Genomic DNA, 22,364 nt, shown 5'->3' with positions numbered 1-22,364 from the left:
ATTAGTGGGAGGAATATTGCCCCCAAGGTTGGTATTAGGGAAAGGAATAATGCCCCATCATTGGTGTAATTGGGAGGAATAGTGTCCCATTGTTGGTACTAGGGGAAGGAATACTGCCCCGTCTTTGGTGTTAGTGGGAAGAATAGGGCTCTGCGGTTGGTGTTAGTGGGAGGAATAGTGTCCCATTATTGGTGTCAGTGGGAAGAATAGTGTCCAATCATTGGTATCAGTGGGCAGAATAGTGTAGTGTCCCAACACTGGTGTCAGTGAAATTAATAGTGTCCCACTGTTGGTGTTGGAGATATAGTTCCTTCTATCAGTGGGAGGCATAGTGTCCCAAGGGCCTGATAAAGGGACACATCCGGCTCCCGGGCTGCAGTTTGGAGACCACTGTGTTATAGGAATAGGCATGGACATGCTTAGCCTTCATAATGAAAATCAATAGGTTTAACCCAGTCCCACAGTTGTTTTTGGGGAGGATGGATGCTAAGATTTTAGAATCAGAGAACAACTTATCCAGGCAGAAGAAAAAAATATTTATTTGAGACTGATACTTTTTATTTTATATCTCACAGTCTATGTTCCACATGTAATATAAGAGGTTTCATATATGGGCACTTTATTAAACTAGTGGAGACTTCTATTTGACAACCGTAGACCATAATAACTTCCTAAAAGCGTTTGTTAATTTCATCTGTCTTACTTTGATGTCCCAAAGTATATTAGATATAGATTTTCAGAGCCAAATGACTCAGCTTCTATATACTTGCCAGACATGTGTCATATTTTATTGGACAGCTTTTACCTGGTCTATGAAAGCGTTGCTTTTTCCAATAACTCGAAAGGACACGCTGCTTGTGGCGATACATTCACACCATTTTATCTTGTCATGTTTCTCTATGCACATAAATAGACTGCACAAATAAAACCATTTTTCTTTCCCACTTTCGGGCCATGTTCACTGTTCGCATTAAGATACGCATTAAGGTACGTTACAACAAGTGCTGTTTATGCACATTGGGGGTGTTTTGCCATTCATTTTCCATGGTACCCCAATGTGCATACATAGACAAAATGGGTACTGCAATACATACCACAGCATTCAAATAGAAAATGTGGAAAAATAAAATGTTAGAGTTAAACACTTCACAAAGACTTTCATTAAACTGACTTTTTTTTAGTACAATCAAATGTACATAATCTTGTTCAGGTAGAACTCAGGATTCTGCCTGACAGCTGGTTACAAAATTTTTTTAACATTGAGAATTTTGAATGAGATATAAAGGATCAAAATATCCACAAACTAGCATGCCACTATTTTCTAAAAAGTTTATTCAAGGGAAAAAAAAAAAAAATTCTTGCAGGGACAAATAAATGTTGTCCTAGACAAAGTGCACCAGGTGCTTACCAAACTTCCGGTGCCGAGGGGACCACCTAGGCCTTTCCTGGTGCACTTTTCAACCATTTTTTACCAGTTCTGGAAAAATTTGCCCCAGTGCTGCTTTAAAAAGACACCAGGAATCAGCAGCTCTGGTGGATCCATGGGCAGGTGCAGGCTGTTACCACCAGCTGTCTATGACAGCCGGTATCCAGCACTAAGCTCAAGAGCTTGAAAAGTTCCTGGGCTTCTGAAGCCTCTAAAGATGACTCCATAGGAGCACGTTGTAGAATCAAATGTAAATACTATGCTTCTTGGGGAGTGTAGTGAAGTCACAGGTGGTGTTATGGCTCTTCTTGTTAGTACGGAGGCGTCGGCAGAGTTGTTGCAGCTCTGTCCATCCTCTCCCAACAGCAGTACATTATCACTATAGTGATCTATTGCTGACTATTAGAAGTGATCTGCTACTGCACACCCCCCATGAAGAAACATGTTATGCCTCATGCATGTTGGCACTGTGAAATCTGCATTTCAAAATACATGTCATACATGTACGAAATGCATATAATGATTTTAGGTACAGTCAGTTTGGCCTCTTTCACATGGACAGGAAGGAGCCGATAAAAGAAAAAAAGCCAGCTGAGCTGTATTTTTACTGCACCCTGACTGCCCACCAAAAAGATAACATACTGTCAGAGGCAGTTATACCCATGCCACAGCCGCAGCAAATTTATTGGGGGCAACACCTGTCAAACTTGCCTATTCAAGTCTGCGGGCTGCTCCAGAACCATGAGTCAAAAGCTGGCCTCGCAGTTATGATACATTAGTTCCAAAACAAAAGGCATTCAGGAGGAGGCAGGATCACCTCCTGAACACCTAGAAGGTGCTGTTTAGCCACCCTGTGAAAAGACCTGCTAAGTGTGCAGCAGTGTGAACCTAACCATAAGCTGTGTTTAAAGAAAATAGAATTCTGAGTTCAATTAGACAAGATGTAGCGTTGAAATGGAAAGAAGCTCTCTTAAAGTGGTTGTAAAGTCTCATGGTTTTTCACTTTAATGCATTCTATGCATTAAGGTGAAAAACCTTTGCTACGGCTGCCACAGAGCTCCCCTTTTTCTTACCTGAATCCATCCTTTCCAGTGATGTGCAAGAGCCCAGCAGCTCAAGCTGCTGTCTCTGTCCTCATTGGATAGATTGATACCATTGGCTCCCGCTGCTGTCAATCAAATCCAGTGATACGAGAGTGGGGGGGCAGGGCTGAGTCCTGCTGTCTGTGTCAATGGACGCAGCGGGACTCGGAAGCGCACCCACACGGGTGCCCCCATGGAAAGCGGCTCTCTGCAGGGGCACTTGATGAAGAAGAGGAGCCAGGAGTGCCATCAGGGCACCCCAGAAGAGGAGGATTTGGGTCGCTTGTGCAAAACCCTTGCACAAAGCAGGTAAGTATAACATGTTTGTTATTTTTTTATTTATTTATTTTTTTTATGCGAACCTTTACAACCACTTTAAAGTAAAATGTGAACATTGCCTTTGAGCTTTACCGTTCCTCTATGTTATATATGTGATATGATTTTAATCATTTGACCTTGTTAATTATATTTTGTGGTAAATATATGCTAGTGCACAATTTGCATAAATGCTGTGTTGGGAAAAATCACAGCAAAATGCATTTTTTCAAATTCTTTACTATTTATTCCCAATGAAATAAAAATATGTGTATAACATTTTGTAACCAAATTAAAATAATAATTTGTATGTATAATAAATTTGGTTGGGCTATAAAACCTAAAAGATACAATATGCAGAGACATCACCAAAAGGAAAAAAAAAAAGGGACTTAAGGGGCTGCCGCCCTTTCACAAACATTCACAAGAGACTCAGGGACAGGGGCATCAAGTATAGACCCAACTGTTCCAGCAGATTCTGATACAAGATAGAGGCATATATCATTTCTTTGACTCCCCAGCAGTTGCAACCAATGGGCAAAGACACCATTGGCCCAAGCATTACCACAACACTAAAATTGCAAGTATAGCAATATCCTTCCATAGCCTGGCCATTTGAAGACTCTTCCTGCAATTTACTCCATTCAGCAATTCATAATAACACTGTCATATAGGTATGATGCTGCTAATGGAGCCTACAAACTGTTTTACAGCCTTTATAAGGAGTGAAGTGACAGAAGGGACATATTTTATTGGGATTGTTAACTTATTTACGGTGAACAAAAGTATTACTCGGCTCACTATGCAAATAAATGTACACCCCTTACCTAATCCACTGATTATGATTACACCTCAATTCTATAACAAGCTGTGGTAAAGAAAGTATCAAGTTGATATCCTGTAACATCAGTGCTTAAATCAGGGGTAGGCAATTAACTCCAGCTGTGGTGAAACTACAAGTCCCATTATGCCTGTGCCTCTAGGAGTCATGCCTGTGAATGTCATAATCTTGCAATGTCTCATGGGACTTGTAGTTTCACCACAGCTGAAGGGCCGAGGTTGCCTACCTCGGCTTAGTTTAACATTACAAACACTCTTTCCTGATCTTTATCCACTATTATGCTACTATAAATCCCACTGCCTATTTCTCTTTTAAAGCAAGCAAAATACTGGTACTCATGTCAATACCCTAATGTTCTTTTCTACCTCCTAATACTGTTTTGACCTTTTTGGGCCTATTTAGATCTTTGTGTGTGTTAAGAGGTGTGTTTTGGGGTTTTTTTGTAGCGTTAGGCAGGTGATTTGTCACACTGTATTTCAACATGTGTTTTCTTTGTGTTTTGACGTGTTTTATCATGTATTGATGCACATTTCAATGTGTTTTTGAATTTCGATTTTGGAGTGGGTAGGGTTACCACATGTTGACCAATGCTTATTAATAAATGTTGTTAACCCATCAAAACTGCCATTGACTTCTATGGACCTCCTAATTCACTAAAAAGCACTTTACTGCAGTACTGAGATGGGAACCAGCTCTAATTTTATTATGGGGAAGTTGGATACATGTGTTTTAGCAAGTTGCAGAGGTGTGTTAAAAAGCAACATTGTAAATACCCCCTTTATCATTGTGCTTTTGCTATATTTATCCCAGGGATCTTCCCTGCGAGGGCTGAACCCCCCTGGCTTTGTTCATGTTGGAAGTGTTATATCTTGTACAAAACTCAAACAGATATATAAAAAAAAATTCCTGTAGCTGACATGTCATAATAATCAAAACGTGATGAGCAGCCTGAGTTTAGCTTGTTTTTGACAGTTTTATATGCGATAATGTACTCCTTATTGTAAAATGTAAGTTTACTGAATGACTACCAAGTGGTGTATCGAGTATGGTAAAAGGCTGCAGGCAAAGTGGTTTCAAAAAAACTGAGAGCTGACAATAACATCATTAAAGCACTTTGGCCACATAAAGTGTTTTTATAATAGAAGATAAGTTGACCTTTCATTAACATTATAATCATTTTACAGATATTTTGATATATACAGCAACAGCTTCATTGTCAAATAAGCTGTACTATTTACCATTAAAAAGCATTTCTTGATCTCCAGTCAATTGACATTGGCTTGGCTGAAATCCTATTAACAGTCTGCTGCAAGCAGGAGGAAGGATTTATTCAGTCTTCCTTTTCCCAGTGAAAGACAACATTGTAACTTTGTGACAAGTCACAAGGTAAGAGGCTGCAGCAGACAGCTGATTTGTGTTAGCCAAGGCACTAGTATTTGAACTTTAAATCATCATCTCCAGGAAATAGGTTCTGACCCAAGGACATACCTAAACATTGTCAGTGGGAGTACTGTGAGGTAATAAAAACATAAGACATATAAAAACATAAGAGACGCTTGCTTCTTGGGAGGAAAGCGATAGGAAACCTAGACAACAGTATAAGCAGAGACATCACCCTACCGACAAAGTGTCATATAGTCAAAGCTATGGTATTCCCAGTAGTAACCTATGGCTGTCAAAGTTGGACCATAAGGAAGGCTGAACGCCAAAGAATTGATTCTTTTGAACTATGATGTTGGAGAAGACTCTTGAAAGTCCCTTGGATGGCAAGAAGACCAAACCAGTCAATCCTGAAGGAAATCAACCCTGAATATTCACTGGAAGGACAGATCCTGAAACTGAAACTCGAATACTTTGGCCATCTAATGCAAGAGGGGACTCATTGGAAAAGACCCTGATGCTGGGAGACATGGAAGGAAAACGGAGAGGAGGACAACAGAAAACATGATGGATAGAGAACATCATCAAAACAATGAACATGAAGTTAAGCAAGCTCCGGGAGGTAGTGGAGGACAGAAAAGCCTGACCTATGGTCCATGAGGTCACGAAGAGTCGGACATGATTAAATGACTGAACAACAACAATAAAAACATGTAAGTGTTACATGTACACATTACTTAGCATGCATGCATCCACATGAACATATACAGTAGGTGACCGTGATATTGTGTCAATCTTGCCGCTTTTCTCGGCGAGATTTGACACCTACAAGCCCCGTCGCGGCAGCCGGCGCCGAGATGGCTCACTCATCGGGAAAGGAAAACTTTTTTTTCCTTTCGCGATGAGCGGCAGGCAATGCTGACAGCTGTCTGGTATGAATCCTGAGGGGGAACGCCGCGCTAAATTTTAAATGAAAAAAACGGCGTGGGTTCCCCCCCAGGGGCATACCAGGCCCTTAGGTCTGGTATGGATTGTAAGGGGAGCCCCCTATGTCAAAAAATCGGCGTGGGGGTCCCCCCAAAATCCAAACCAGACCCTTATCCGAGCACGCAGCCCGGCCTGTCAGGAAAGGGGGTGGGGACGAGCGAGCGCCCCCCCTCCTGAACCGTACCAGGCCGCATGCCCTCAACATGGGGGGTTGGTGCCTTGGGGGAGGGGGGCGCCCTGCGGGGCCCCCCACCCCAAAGCACCTTGCCCCCATGTTGATGAGGACAAGGGCCTCTTCCCGACAACCCTGGCTGTTGGTTGTCGGGGTCTGCGGGCGGGGGGCTTATCGGAATCCAAAAGCCCCCTTTAATAAGTCTGCTGCCGCTTTCCGGTTCTTCTCCCGTATCTTCTGCCAGACTCCCTCACTATCTTCTTCCAGCTCTATTGCTAGCGGGGGACCCGGTCTGCTGCGCTGTCTTGTCCCCTCTTCTCTTCTTCTGATGTTGACACAACGTTCTCTCCTGCTGGAATGGTGTGTCCGAGCTGCGGAGCCATTTTTATAGGCGGTGACCCCGCCCCCTTGTGATGTCACATCACATGCTGGGACTGTGACATCACAAGGGGGCGGGGTCACCGTCTATATAAATGGCTCCGCAGCTCGGACACACCATTCCAGCAGGAGAGAGCGTCGTGTCAACATCAGAAGAAGAGAAGAGGGGACAAGACAGCGCAGCAGACCGGGTCCCCCGCTAGCAATAGAGCTGGAAGAAGATAGAGGGGGAGTCCGGCAGAAGATACGTGAGAAGAACCAGAAAGCGGCAGAAGACCGGGCCCCCGCTAGCAAGAGAGCTGGAAGAAGATAACGGAGGGGCCCAGGAGAAGAGGTGGAACACCGGGAGAAGAAGTCGGAAGAAGACCCCCGAAGTCGGAAGAGACCCCCCCCGAGCTGCCTAATAAATTTCTTTTAAAACCTGTGTGGTGTTTTTTTTTATTAACACTTTTTTTTCCTAGGTGAATGGGTAGGGGTACCATGTACCCCATACTCATTCACATAGGGTGGGGGGCCGGGATCTGGTGGCCCCCTTATTAAAGGGGGCTCCCGGGTTTCCGATAAGCCCCCCACCCGCAGACCCCGACAACCAATGGCCAGGGTTGTCGGGAAAAGGCCCTTGTCCTCATCAAAATGGGGGCAAGGTGCTTTGGGGTGGGGGGGCCCGCAGGGCGCCCCCCTCCCCCAAGGCACCAACCCCCCATGTTGAGGGCATGCGGCCTGGTACGGTTCGGGAGTGGGGCGCTCGCTCGTCCCCTCACCCTTTCCTGACAGGCCGGGCTGCATGCTCAGGTAAAGGGTCTGGTATGGATTTTGGGGGGACCCCCACGCCGATTTTTCGGCGTAGGGGGTCCCCCTTACAATCCATACCAGACCTAAGGGCCTGGTATGCCCCTGGGGGGGAACCCACGCCATTTTTTTCATTTAAAATTTGGTGTGGCGTTCCCCCTCAGGATTCATACCAGACAGCTGTCAGCACTGCCTGTCACTCATTGCGAAAGGAAAAAAGTTTTCCTTTCCCGATGAGTGAGCCAGCGTGAAATGCACAGTACCCTGACGCCGAGAACCAGCGCGATGGGATCGCACTGGAAACACAATCTCGCGGTCAGGTACTGTACTGTATCTATAGTGGGGAAAATAATTATTTGATCCCCTGCATATTTTGTAAGTTTGCCCACTTACAAAGAAAAGAAGGGTCTATAATTTCTATCATAGGTGTATTTTAAATTATAGAAACAGAATATCAACCAAAATCCAGAAAAAAAACAAACGATACAAATGTTATAAATTGAGTTGCAGTTCAGTGAGTAAAATAAGCATTTGTATTTGATCCCCAAGCAAAACATGACTACGGTAAGTACTTATTCATGTTTTGACAAGAAACCCTTGTTGGCAAGCACAGAGGTAAAACGTTTCTTGTAGTTAGTGACCAGGTTTACACACATCTCAGGGGGGATTTTGGTCCACTCTTCTTTTAAGATCCTCTCTAAACCCTTAAGGTTTCTTGGTTGTCGCTTGGCAACTTGAAGTTTCAGCTCCATCCATAAATTGAGGGAAGAAGGTTCTCATCCAAGATTTTACAATACAATGGCCCCCACAATTGGCCCCTCAATGTGGCAAAGTTGGTTTGTACCTTTAGTCACATTTTTCTTCCTCCAAACATGGTGAGTTCTCCTCCTCAATAAGGCACATGTACAGTCATGCCAACGATTCAGAGAAGGATTGGGAGAAAGTGCTGTGGTCAGATGAGACAAAAATTGAGCTCTTTGACAGCAACTCAACTTGCTGTGTTTGGAAAGAAAAATGCTGACTATGACCCCAAGAACACCATCCCTACAGTCAAGCACGGAGGTTGAAACATGCTTTGGGGCTGTTTCTCTGCTTAAGGTACAGGCCAACTTTGCCACACTGAGGGTCCAATAGATGGGGCCATGTATGGTCAAATCTTGGATGAGAACCTTCTTCCCGTCGTGGATGGGTCTTCAAGCATGACAATGACCCAAAACATACCACCAAGGCAACAAAGGAGTGGCTCAAGAAGAAGCACATTAAGGTCATGGAGTGGCCAGTCTCCAGACCCTAATCCTATAGAAAATTTATGGAGAGAGATGAAACTTCAACAGCCAAGAAACCTTAAGGATTTAGAGAACATCTGTAAAGAAGATTGGACCAAAATCCCTCCTGAGATGTGAGCAAACCTGGTCTCCAACTACAAGAAACATCTTACCTCTGTGCTTGCCAACAAGGGTTTCTCCACCCAGTACTGTCATGTTTTGCTTCCGGATCAAATATTTATTTTACTCACTGAACTGCAATTTAATTTATAGCATTTGTTTTATGTGTTTTTTCTGGATTTTTGGTTGATATTCTGTCTCTATCATTTAAAATACACCTATGATAACAATTATAGTCCTTCATTTCTTTGTAAATGGGCAAACTTACAAAATCTGCAGGGGATCAAATAATTATTTCCCCCACTGTATAATGCTAGGCCCATTTTATTGTATAATTAATATTATTGTACAACTAATAGTGTCACAACTATTGCATAGATGTGAAACATTTTCGATAAGTGAAATTGTTCTTATTCATGTGCTTACTGTAATTACTAAGGATTTATTTTTCCAGAACTCCTATACTCTTGGGATGTTTCCTCTATGGCCACTAATTATGACTTGAGAGAAATCTCATCTACACATTTTCTTGGATCAGCTAAGTCGTTGTAAATGATAATCTCCTAAATACTCCACGAATAGGCATCTCCACTTCATTAGAAATTTCAGCAAACAATATGAAATCCTAGTTTAATAACGAGACTTCAGAGTGATTATGCAAAGTGCTTTGCAGAGAAAATGCTCTTGTTGGTAATTTGGTGTGGAGGTGTTGTTTCCTGTTTTACAAAGGCAGCCTTGTGAGATTAAGCCAGAATCTTGGCCTATAATTATCTGCTGAGCACATTTTCCTAGGATAATTATTAATGTTCCTGTTTTTTATTAAACTTAGATATATTCAACTAAAAGGTTGTCTATGTAAAATAAACATTTGTCAAGTTCAAAGGGCCAGCTTGAAAAGCTTATCCAATCTATTGCTTATCATTGTGCCATACATTTCCTGCTTTCACAGCAATATCTTGGCCATGTTAAAGCAGTTGTTTTTCTGACATAGGTATATCTGGCTCTACATACTGTGGTAGCGTGGTACCCCACCAGGGTTATGATGCAGGATTCTCAACCAGGCAGGTTGACGGGCTCCAGAGTGTTTGCTTATTTGGGATGAAACTGGCTTTTCAATTTCCTCATTGCTTAGAAAAGTCCACTTTGGGACCTGGAGCCCGTGGATTTAATAGCGATCCAGGTGGGATGAAATTCCCAATCCTGGGTCCTGATTTTCCACCCATTTGAGGAGTCCAGGTTTGCAAGGGAGAAGCCAGAGAGTGAGGGTCTGCACTGCGAAAGCCAGAGACCCAAGTCTGAGGTCACTGACATGAGTCAGAAGGGCTCCACATGGGAGCCAAAGCAGTAAGGGGCTGCATACCGTATTATGTGCACAGAGGATGTATAAAGACTGTCTGGGAGAAACAGACAAAGTCCTGAAGTGGAAGGCCTGAGTGGCATGGCTGTATGTATAAGCCAGGAGGCTGAGTCTACCATTGTTTTGTGTGGATGGTGAACCCCCCCCCCCCTGCGAGGGAAACCCTGTTGTTTCTGTTTTTCTGGAACTTTGAATTTTCTTAAATAAATGTGGGACAACAAGCCCTGAAATGGAAATTCTGGTGTGGACTGTACTTGCTAGCAAGTGCTACACTTGAGCTAAATAACACCAACTTTACAATACAAATAAACATATCAGAAAGATCTGGTCTTTTGGCTCTGTAGCTAAACAATTCTGGAGCTCAAAGAGGTTGTACCTGCTATAAGCCACATGTAGGCCAAAGTCTACAGCAGTATGAAGGCACAGCATTTGTAATTCGTGTACTTATGAACTGCTCCACAAGGAACAAGAGTACCCTGGTAGCAATCAGGGAGATGCTCCCCATGGAAGCTGGGTCTTCTATAAAAACAGTGTCCTGAACATGGACAGGAGGGGTGGCGGGGGGAGGCATTTACAGGAACCAATCCCCTGTATTTTCCTCCTGTGGCAGCTAACACAGTCAGGTCCATAAATATTGGGACATCAACACAATTTTAATCTTTTTAGCTCTATACACCACCACAATGGATTTGAAATGAAACAAACAAGATGTGCTTTACCTGCAGACTTTCAGCTTTAATTTGAGGGTGAACGGTGTAGGAATTACAACAGTTTGTGTATGTGCCTCCCACTTTTTAAGGGACCAAAACTAATTGGACAGATTAACAATCATCCATCAAACTTACACTTTTTAATACTTGGTTGCAAATCCTTTACAGCCTGAAGTCTGGAACGCATAGACATCACCAGACGCTGGGTTTCATCCCTGGTGATGCTCTGCCAGGCCTCTACTGCAACTGTCTTCAGTTCCTACTTGTTCTTGTTTTGTCTTCAGCAAGTGAAATGCATGCTCAATCATCAATCGGTGATTGACTTGGATAATTGCATAACATTCCACTTCTTTCCCTTAAAAAACTCTTTGGTTGCTTTCGCAGTATGCTATGGGTCATTGTCCATCTTCACTGTGAAGCGCCGTCCAATGAGTTCTGAAGCATTTTGCTGAATATGAGCAGATAACATTGCCCGAAACACTTCAGAATTCATCCTGCTGCTTTTATCAGCAGTCACATCATCAATAAATACAAGAGAACCAGTTCCATTGGCAGCCATACATACCCACGCCATGACACTACCACCACCATGCTTCACTGATGAGGTGCTATGCTTTGGATCATGAGCAGTTCCTTTCCTTCTCCATATTCTTCTCTTCCCATCACTCAGGTGCAAGTTGATCTTGGTCTCATCTGTCCAAAGGATGTTGTTCCAGAACTGTGAAGGCTTTTTTAGATGTTGTTTGGCAAACTCTAATCTGGCCTTCCTGTTTTTGAGGCTCACCAATGGTTTACATCTTGTGGTTAACCCTCTGTATTCACTCTGGTGAAGTCTTCTCTTGATTGTTGATTTTGACACACATACACCTACCTCCTGGAGAGTGTTCTTGATCTGGCCAACTGTTGTGAAGGGTGTTTTCTTCACCAGGGAAAGAATTCTTCGGTCATCCACCACAGTTGTTTTCCGTAGTCTTCCAGGTCTTTTGGTGTTGCTGAGCTCACCAGTGTGTTCTTTCTTTTTAAGAATGTTCCAAACAGTTGATTTGGCCACAACTAATGTTTTTGCTATCTCTCTGATGGGTTTGTTTTGTATTTTCAGCCTAATGATGGCTTGCTTCACTGATAGTGACAGCTCTTTGGATCTCATATGGAGAGTTGACAGCAACAGATTTCAAATGCAAATAGCACACTTGAAATGATCTCTGGACCTTTTATCTGCTCCTTGTAAACGGGATAATGAGGGAATAACACACACCTAGCCATGGAACAACTGAGCAGCCAATTGTCCTATTACTTTTAGTCCCTTAAAAAGTGGGAGGCACATATACAAACTGTAATTCCTACACCGTTCACCTGATTTGGATGTAAATACCCTCAAGTTAAAGCTGAAAGTCTGCAGTTAAAGCACATCTTGTTCGTTTCATTTCAAATCCATTGTGGTGGTGTATAGAGCCAAAAAGATTAGAATTGTGTCGATGTCCCAATATTTATGGACCTGACTGTAGATGGCTTCTCCTCCTCTCCCTCCCATCGGCATTCAGCTGTCACAGGAGGAAAATACAGAGAATCAGTTAAAAGAAATTCTGCCTCTGCTGCCCTTTCTGTCCAGGTTCCCCTTCCTTCTGCTGCTGGCCCCCACTTTGCAGCACCATCGGCTTCCCCCCTTTCACTCTCGTCAGCTGCTGTGGAGGATCTTGGGCGATATATGGTCATGACTATATTTTAGTCAACAAGGATCCTTGGATGTTTGTTTAAATTCTAGCAACAGTTTGTTTTATGGTCCAGCCCCACATCCCATGTTCAACTCAAATCCCTAGTGCAGTAATTATGCTGATAATTATCCTTATATTGATTGGGCAAAATGGTACTGTACACTCAGAAAATGCTTGTCGTTTCTTAAACTTATTGTAGGACAATTTAATGTAACAGATGGTGGATCCCCCTATGAGGAAAATGATCTGTTGGATTTATTAATTTCAAATTACACAGAGTTCATTACAGATGTGAACATCAAAAGGCAATTTGGGTAAATAGTGATCATGGTGTAATCGCATTTTCAATAAGTTACAGGAAAGAGACATGCTAGCATGATAAGAACTGTCAATTTCAAAAAAGCTAACTTCAATAAGCTACGATCCTTACCTCACGACACTAAAAAGGACCAAATACTGTATTTGCCACGAAGAGCGCACAAGGAAAAAGGGAGTGTTTTAAGGATGAATTATCAAGTGCATTAATCACTGTATCCCATTGGGTAACACACAAAAGAACAAAAGTAAAACTATCAAGCTAAATTCTAATGTAAAAAAAACAAACAAAAAAAAAACAAAAAACAAAACAAAGAGAAAAATCAGGCCTTTAAAAAAATCAGGCCTTTAAAAAAGTATAGAGAAGAATCCCAAAAATCTTTTAAAATATATAAACAGTAAAAATTTTAAGAAAGAACAGGTAGGTCCCTTAACAGATGAAAATGGGATGATAGTCAAGAATGACAGGGAAAAGGCAGATGTATTAATATTTTTTCCTCTTCAGTTTTTACAGATAAAAAAGACAGGTTTGATAGTTGTATCCATAATACTAATGACATTTCACCAAAGGTACCTCTATGACTGACCCAGGTGCAAAAGAGATTAGAGAAACCTAATGTGAACAAATCACCTGGTCTAGATGGCTAAAAAAATCACTATTTCTCATTTTTAAAGACACCTTACTGACTTGAATGGTATCAACTGATTGGCATAGAGCAAATGTGCTACCAATTTACAAAAAAAGCTTTAAGATGGCTACAAGGAAGCTACAGACCAGTCAGCCTAACATCAACAGTATGTAAGGTATTTGAAAACTGGTAAGGGGATCTGTTCAGAAATGTGTCTGCAATAAAGTTATCATAGGTGACAAGCAGCATGGTTGTATGAAAGAACATTCTTGTCAGACCAAACATCTAGTTGATGGAAGCTCAATGGGAGTGGTTTATATAGATCTTGTTAAGGCATTTGATACTGTACATCATAAACCTTTATTCTATAAAATAAGGTCTTTTGGAGTTGATGAAATTGTATTTACACAGATAGGAAACTGTTTACATCAAAGGGTCCACAGAGAAGTGATAAATGACTCATTCTCTGAATAGTCTAAAGTTGTGAGTGAAGGTTCTGTCTTAGGGCCAAGCCGTTTAACTTGTTTAGTAATACAGAGTTCAGAATTAGGAGCTCAATTTAATTGTTTGCTGATGAAATACATTTGGCACAGGAGGTAGCATCATTACAGGAGGACCTTGATAAAATAAAGGGTTGGGCAGCTGTATGGCAGATGAGGTTCAATATTTGGGTATCAAAAATATGCATGTAAAATACACAGTATACACACAAAATATTTCTCCTTATGAGACAACAAGGGAACCACAGTGGGTAAAACTGGGAACAACTATTTCCATACTAACACATCTTAGAAACCATAGCTATGACAGAAATAGATTACAAGCAACAAGGTGACTATAACCACTTAAGGACAGGAAGGATTTGCCACCTTAATGACCAGGCAATTTTTGCGATATGGCACTATGTCGCTTTAACTGACAATTGTGCGGTCGTGTGACGCTGTACCCAAACAAATTTTATGTCCTTTTTTTTAACCACAAATAGAGCTTTCTTTTGGTGGTATTTGATCACCTCTGCGGGGTTTTTTTGTTTTTATTTGCGCTATAAACAAAAAACAAATATTTTTTACTTTTCGCTATAATAAATATCCCACAAACATGTAAAAGAACAAATTTCTTCATCAGTTTAGGCCGTTATGTATTTTCTACATATTTTTGGTAAAAAAAAAATCGCAATGAGCGTGTATTGATTTGTTTGTGCAAAGTTATAACGTCTACAAAATAGAGGATAGATTTATGGCATTTTAATTTAAAAAAATTTTTTTTTTACTAGTAATGGCGGTGATCAGCGATTTCCAGCGGGACTTCGACATTGCAGCAGACAGATCAGACACTTTTGACACTTTTTTGGGACCATTGACATTTATACAGCGATCAGTGCTAAAAATAGCCACTGATTACTGTATAAATGTCACTGTGGCAGGGAAGGGGTTAACACTAGGGGACAATCAAGGGGTTAAGTGTTCCCTAGGGAGGTGTTTCTAACTGTGGGGGCAGTGTTATGACTGGAGGAGAAGACAGATCGCTGTTCCTAATCACTAGGAACAGATGATCTATCTATCCTCCCCTGACAGAACAGTGATCTGTCTGTTTACATTGACAGTTCCCCGTTCTGTCTCTCTCAGGAGAGATCGCAGGTGGCCGGCGGACATTGCGGCCGCCGGCCACGTGCACTGCTCCGGCGGCGCGCACGTGCTCCCTAGTGGTCTTAAGGTGGACGACATACCATGACGGCGATTCGCCCAGGAGAGCCAACCTGCCGCAGTACAACTGTGACGGCTGGTCTTTAAGCGGTTAAAGAAGAACTGTATCTTCGCCCTTCGGTGCCATAATCTTGGATATGGGAGTTGGCTGTGACTTCCTCAAGTCTCACAGCCAATTCCCCACTGTGCATGCATGAGGCATAGCAGCACTGTGGGACTGGTCCTATAGGCACCTGGGACATGTGACATGTTCCATGAGGTAGTGGGTACAGGTGGCGGGACAGACTGACACCATTATCTCCTAGGTGTGAAATGCGGAAGTGGAGGCGGGTACACGTTCTCAGCAAAAAAAAATTAAAAAATTGATAGAGTAGGGTTGGAAAAGGGGATGAACAGTACTTTATTTTTTAAGTGAAGGTCTGCTTAAGATGAACCTAGTAAATTGGTGGCACAAATAGAAAGCAGGCACCTATGGCAAGGTTCACACTATGAATTGCATAGGAATCACACCGCATTGCTGTGCAATTCACATGCTATTCAGGAGGGTTCAGCTTAAGCCCATTCATTTTGAATAGGCACAAATCACACCAAAGTAGCGCATACACTACTTTAAGAAATAAACACTACAACCAGATCACATGATACTTCTGTACCATGCGATCCTGGGCAGGCAAATGCATTGCGTTTGCAACTTGCGTTTGGGCTGTCATTAACATTGTACTGACACTCGCTGCAGATCGCAAGGGCAGTGCATTTTGAATGAAGTGGAATCATTCACGAATTGTGGGTTTCCCGCACCATGTTCTAGTGTGAACAGGCGCGTAAGGCATTTGAAACTACCTGCAGCCACCACAGCTTTCTATTTCTGTTGCCAATTCTAAGGCTGGAGCAAACCTTTGAGAAAGTCTGTATATTTTCTTAAATTCTCATACTATGTGCACTGACAGCAAAGCCCACATATCAGTGGCGGTCCGTGCATTGTGGGCGCACGGGCCCCGCTCCCCTCGTTCCCTTTCAGAACACCGGATGCATGGACTCCTATGGCGGGGGTGTTTTTTAAGCACCTGATTAGAGCCAGAGGCTCTAATAGGCTTCAAAATAGGGTGGGCTCGGGGCGCAGAGAGTGCGCCTTGATCCCAGCCAATTGTGTGAAGCGAATTAATTTTTGCTATTTTCACACTAACCTTCCTCCCCATCAATCAGGAGGCAGGGTGTCAGACCTGTTTCTTGATTGGCCAAAGCGCCAGGCACCCCTATTGGATGCCTGGCGCTTAGGAAGAGGAGCGGAGGAGACACACGCTGGACTGGAGAAAGGATACCTCCACGGCCGCTCTGGTGCACTTGGAGAGGAGCCTGGCGGTAAGTGTCTGACCACAGGGGGTCTGTCAGAGCTAAGAGCTATAAGCCACGCGCGGGGAGGTTGGGGATGCTGCCAGAGCCGCGAGCCCCGCGATGGGGTGCTGTTAGAGCCGCAAGCTCCAAGGGGGGGTGCCGCTGTCAAAGCCCAGAGAAGGGGGGTGTTGTCAGAGCCTAGAGCCACAAGCTCCTTCACAGGGGTGCCACTCTCAGAGCCCAGAGATGGGGGGGCAAGTGTGCTGTCAGAGGCACGAGTCCTGCGAGTGGAGGGGCGGGGGTGTGCTGTCTGAGCTGGGGGTCCTGTGCTGATCTGTGAGGCTGAGCTTTATATACCCTGATCTGTATACCTTGATCTCTGAGGCTAAGCTGTATACCCTGAACTGTATACCCTAATCTGTGAGGCTGAGCTTTATATACCCTGGTCATTTGAGGCTGAGCTTTATATACCCTGATCTGTATACCCTGATATGTGAGGCTAAGCTGTATACCCTGATCTGTATACCCTGAGCTTTATATACCCTGATCTGTATACCCTGATCTGTGAGGCTAAGCTGTATACCCTGATCTGTATACCCTGAGCTTTATATACTCTGATCTGTATACCCTGATCTGTAAACCCTGATCTGTGAGGCTAAGCTGTATACCCTTATCTGTGAGGCTGATCTTTATATACCCTGATCTGTGAGGCTGAGCTTTATATACCCTGATCTGTATACCCTGATCTGTGAGGCTAAGCTGTATACCCTGATCTGTATACCCTGAGCTTTATATACCCTGATCTGTATACCCTTATCTGTAAACCCTGATCTGTGAGGCCAAGCTGTATACCCTGATCTGTATACCCTGAGCTTTATATACCCTGATCTGTATACCCTGAGCTTTATATACCCTGATCTGTATACCCTGATCTCTAAACCCTGATCTGTGAGACTAAGCTGTATACACTGAACTGTGTATCCTGATTTGTAAAGGCTGAGCTTTATATACCATGATCTTTGAGGCTGAGCTTTATATACCCTGATCTGTATACCCTGATCTGTGAGGCTAAGCTGTATACCCTAATCTGTATACCCTGAGCTTTATATACCCTGATCTGTATACCCTGATCTTTGAGGCTAAGCTGTATACCCTGAGCTTTATATACCCTGATCTGTATACCCTGATCTGTAAACCCTGATCTGTGAGGCTAAGCTGTATACCCTGAGCTTTATATACCCTGATCTGTATACCCTGATCTCTAAACCCTGATCTGTGAGGCTAAGCTGTATACCCTGAACTGTATACCCTGATCTGTGAGGCTGAGCTTTATATACCCTGATCTGTGAGGCTGAGCTTTATATACCCTGATCTGTATACCCTGATCTGTGAGGTTAAGCTGTATACCCTGATCTGTATACCCTGAGCTTTATATACCCTGATCTGTATACCCTGATCTGTGAGGCTAAGCTGTATACCCTGATCTGTGAGGCTGAGCTTTATATACCTTGATCTGTGAGGCTGAGCTTCATATACCCTGATCCGTATACCCTGATCTGTGAGGCTAATCTGTATACCCTGATCTGTATATACCCTGATCTGTATACCCTGATCTGTGAGGCTAAGCTGCATACCCTGAACTGTATACCCTGATCTGTGAGGCTAAGCTTTATATACCCTGATCTGTGAGGCTGAGCTTTATATACCCTGATCAGTATACCCTGATCTGTGAGGCTCAGCTGTATACCCTGAGCTTTATATACCATGATCTGTATACCCTGATCTGTGAGACTAAGCTGTATACCCTGATCTGTAAACCCTGATCTGTATACCCTGAGCTTTATATATCCTGATCTGTATACCCTGATCTCTAAACCCTGATCTGTGAGGCTAAGCTGTATACCCTGATTTGTATACCCTTATCTGTGAGGCTGAGCTTTATATACCCTGATCTGTATACCCTGATCTGTGAGGCTGAGCTTTATATACCCTGATCTGCATAACCTTATCTGTGAGGCTAATCTGTATACCCTGATCTGTGGGGCAGAGCTTTATATACCCTGATCTGTATACCCTTATCTATGAGGCTGAGCTTTATATACCCTGATTTGTATACCCTGATCTGTGAGGCTAAGCTGTATACCCTGAGCTTTCTATACCCTGATCTGTATACCCTGATATGTGAGGCTGAGCTTTATATACCCAGATCTGTAAGCCCTGATCTGTGAGGCTAAGCTGTATACCCTGATCTGTGAGGCTAAACTTTATATACCCTGATCTGTATACCCTGATATATGAGGCTGAGCGTTATACCCTGATCTGTATACCCTGATCTGTATACACCCTGATCTGTGAGGCTAAGCTGCATACCCTGATCTGTATACCCTGATATGTAAGGCTGAGCTTTATATACCCTGATCTGTAAACCCTGATCTGTGAGGCTAAGCTGTATACCCTGATCTGTATACCCTGATCTGTGAGGCTGAGCTTTATATACCCTGATCTGTATACCCTGATCTGGGAGGCTGAGCTTTATATACCCTGATCTGTATACCCTGATCTGTGAGGCTAAGCTGTATACCCTGATCTGTATACCCTGATATGTGAGGCTAAGCTGTATACCCTGATCTGTATACCCTGATCTGTGAGGCTAAGCTGTAAACCCTGTGCTGTATACCCTGATCTGTGAGGCTGAGCTATATACTCTGTCCTGTGATGCTGAGCTGTATACTCCTAACACTATTGGTGGAAGCAAGTGGAATACAGGGGACAGAGTGGTTGGATTCTATAACGGGTGGGGCTTATGAGAAGTGGGAGAAGTGAAAAAGCAAGGGCGGGGTCTGGTGCCCCCCATCCTAAAACTTCACCAGCCGCCACTGCCACATTATTATATACAAGGTTTAGACAGTGAACAAAGGAAATATTTATAATACATAAATCTCATTAAATGTCTTAAATGTCACAAGAAAGTATTAGTGTAGCAGTATCTAGAAAAGGTGTTGGTGAGATTCTTAGGATTGCATCCAGTATCTCTCATGTGAGAAATCTCTTTGTATTCAGTGTGAAGCTCCTGCATTATAATGGTGCCTAACGGGTGCATTGAAACAGTTCCATTTTTTTTTTCCTCTCTATTACTTAAACCTCTGCCCAAATTTGTCATGTCCATGAGCTTTTAATATTGACTGACATAAACAAAACAAAAAATTGTATGTATTGAAACTGTATTTCTTACACGTGAAACAAAATAGAAATGGCCTAAAGTGGTTCTAAAGGCTGGACATTTGTTATCTTAATGCATTCCCTTCATTAAGTTAAAAAATGTCCCAGTAATTGAATCGCCCCCTACCTTCCTATATACTTACCTGAATCCTATCTCAATCCAGTGCTGTGACTGTCTGCAGCAGCGCTGGTCTATATTCCTCTCCTCATAGGACATAGAGGCAGCAGCAGCATCCATTGGCTCCTGCTGCTGTCAATCAAATCCTGTGAGGAGGGAGCAAGAAGTGGGGCCAGCCAAGGTAAGGACACATACAGCCCAGCTCAGGAGCGAGCCTAAGGGCACGCTGAGGCACGGGGGCATCGGTGGTAAAGCGTCGCTGTTTTAAGCAGCACTTTACCGTCATTTTAGCTGCACTTTTTGGCCTCTTGCGGGGCACTTTTAACCCCCGCTAGAGGGCGAAAAAGGGTTAAAAGCACCCACAAAGCACCGCTGCATCAGCGCTTCGGTTGCGCCGCCCATTGATTTCAATGGGCAGGGGCGCTTTAGGAGCAGTGTATACACCGCTCCTATAGCGCCTCAAAGATGCTGCTTGCAGGACTTTTTTTAGCATCCTGCCAGTGCACCGCTCCAGTTTGAAATCACTCGAGCTTTCACACTGGAGTGACAGGGCGTTATTTTTAGCTCTATAGCGCCCGTAAAGTGCTACACTGTGAAAGTAGCCTAAAGGATACAGCTTGCTACGAGGGCACACGGAAAAGTAGGGGGACCCATGAAGAGGAGGTTTCGGGGTCGCTCTGTGCAATACCATTGCACAGGGCAGGTAAGTATAACAGGTTTTATTTTTTTGGTTTTTAATGAAAAAAACAGCTGCTTTAATACAAAGCAAGAGCCGGTGCCACTCATATCTAACCTTTATTGATCGAGTTCTCATCCCAATTTTTAATTAAGCTTAATAAGCCTATTAAAAAAGAAAATTCACTTAATTTTATCATTTGCACAGATAATATTGAATAATGAGGTACGTTAATCTTCATACCAAAGGTTCCAGTTATACAGGCTGACAGGAAATTGTTCCAATAGAGACCATGATACAAACAAGTATGTTCACATTTAGGAAACATGCATCCTTGTGCCTGTAGAATGTGAAGTAAGGGCTCCTTTACACTTGCGGTTAGGGGTGTCAAAAACACTCGGTAGAGTCCCATTGGGTATGATATGGAATTTAAGTCAGAATCACATGCAAAAATAAGAAAAAAAGTGAGGTCTTCCAAAACTCCACACCGCCCCCTGCATTTGTCAGACAGCAGCAGGATCCAAAGAGTTCATAAGAGCTTCACACATTGTCACTGGAGTACTCTTCCACTTCTCCATGACAAAATCACAGAGCTGGTGGATGTTAGAGACCTTGCGCTCCTCCACCTTCCGTTTGAGGATTCCCCACAGATGCTCAATAGGGTTTAGGTCTGGAGACATGCTTGGCCAGTCCATCACCTTTACCCTCAGCTTCTTTAGCAAGGCAGTGGTCATCTTGGAAGTGTGTTTGGGGTCGATATCATGTTGGAATATTGCCCTGTGGCCCAGTCTCCACAGGGAGGGAATCATGCTCTGCTTCAGTCTGTCACAGTACATGTTGGGATTCATGGTTCCCTCAATGAACTGTAGCTCCCCAGTGCTGGCAGCACTCATGCAGCCCCAGACCATGACACTCCCACCACCATGCTTGACTGTAGGCAAGACACACTTGTCTTTGTACTCCTCACCTGGTTGCTGCTAAAACATGATTGACACCATCTGAACCAAATAAGTTTATCTTGGTCTCATCAGTATGCTTGTCTTCAGCTAACTGCAGGCATCATCTTTAGAAAAGGCTTCCTTCTGGGACGACAGTCATGCAGACCAATTTGATGTAGAGTGCGGTGTATGGTCTGAGCACTGGCAGGCAGACCCCCCACCCCTTCAACCTCTGCAGCAATGCTGGCAGCACTCATACATCTATTTCCCAAAGACAACCTCTGAATATGATGCTGAGCACGTGCACTCAACCTCTATGGTCGACCATGGCGAAGCCTGTTCTGAGTGGAGCCTGTCCTGTTAAACCACTGCACGGTCTTGGCCACCGTGTTGCAGTTCAGTTTCAGGGTCTTAGCAATCTTCTTATAGCCTAGGCCATCTTTATGTAGAGCAACAATTCTTTTTTTCAGATTCTCAGAGAGTTCTTTGCCATGAGGTGCCATGTTGAACTTCCAGTGACCATGAGAGTGATAACACCAAATTTAACACACCTGCTCCCAATTCACACCTAAGACCTTGTAAGACTAGTGAGTCACATGACACCGGGGAGGAAAAATGGCCAATTGGGCCCAATTTTCACATTTTCACTTAGGGGTGTACTCACTTTTGTTGCTAGCAGTTTAGACATTAATGGCTGTGTGTTGAGTTATTTTGAGGGGACAGCAAATTTACACTGTTATACAAGCTGTGCACTCATTACTCTACATTGTGGCAAAGTATCATTTCTTCAGTGTTGTCAGATGGAAAGATATAATAAAATATTTACAAAAATGTGAGGGGTGTACTCACTTTTGTGAGATACTGTATATAGCAAAAAAAAACAAAAAAAAAAAAACCCAA

The 22,364-nt window shown here is 43.2% G+C and overlaps 1 protein-coding gene across 3 annotated transcripts in view; it reads right to left on the bottom strand.

The window, feature by feature from the left end:
* The window catches only part of KLHL32 (kelch like family member 32), a 318,383-nt gene that overhangs the window by 270,403 nt on the left and 25,616 nt on the right, over positions 1 to 22,364 (bottom strand). The window lies entirely within an intron of this gene.

The sequence above is a fragment of the Aquarana catesbeiana genome, linkage group LG04 (assembly GCF_042186555.1).
Source record: "Aquarana catesbeiana isolate 2022-GZ linkage group LG04, ASM4218655v1, whole genome shotgun sequence".
In the NCBI taxonomy this organism is placed as follows: Eukaryota; Metazoa; Chordata; class Amphibia; order Anura; family Ranidae; genus Aquarana; species Aquarana catesbeiana.
This window is presented reverse-complemented; position numbering and strand designations above follow the sequence as displayed.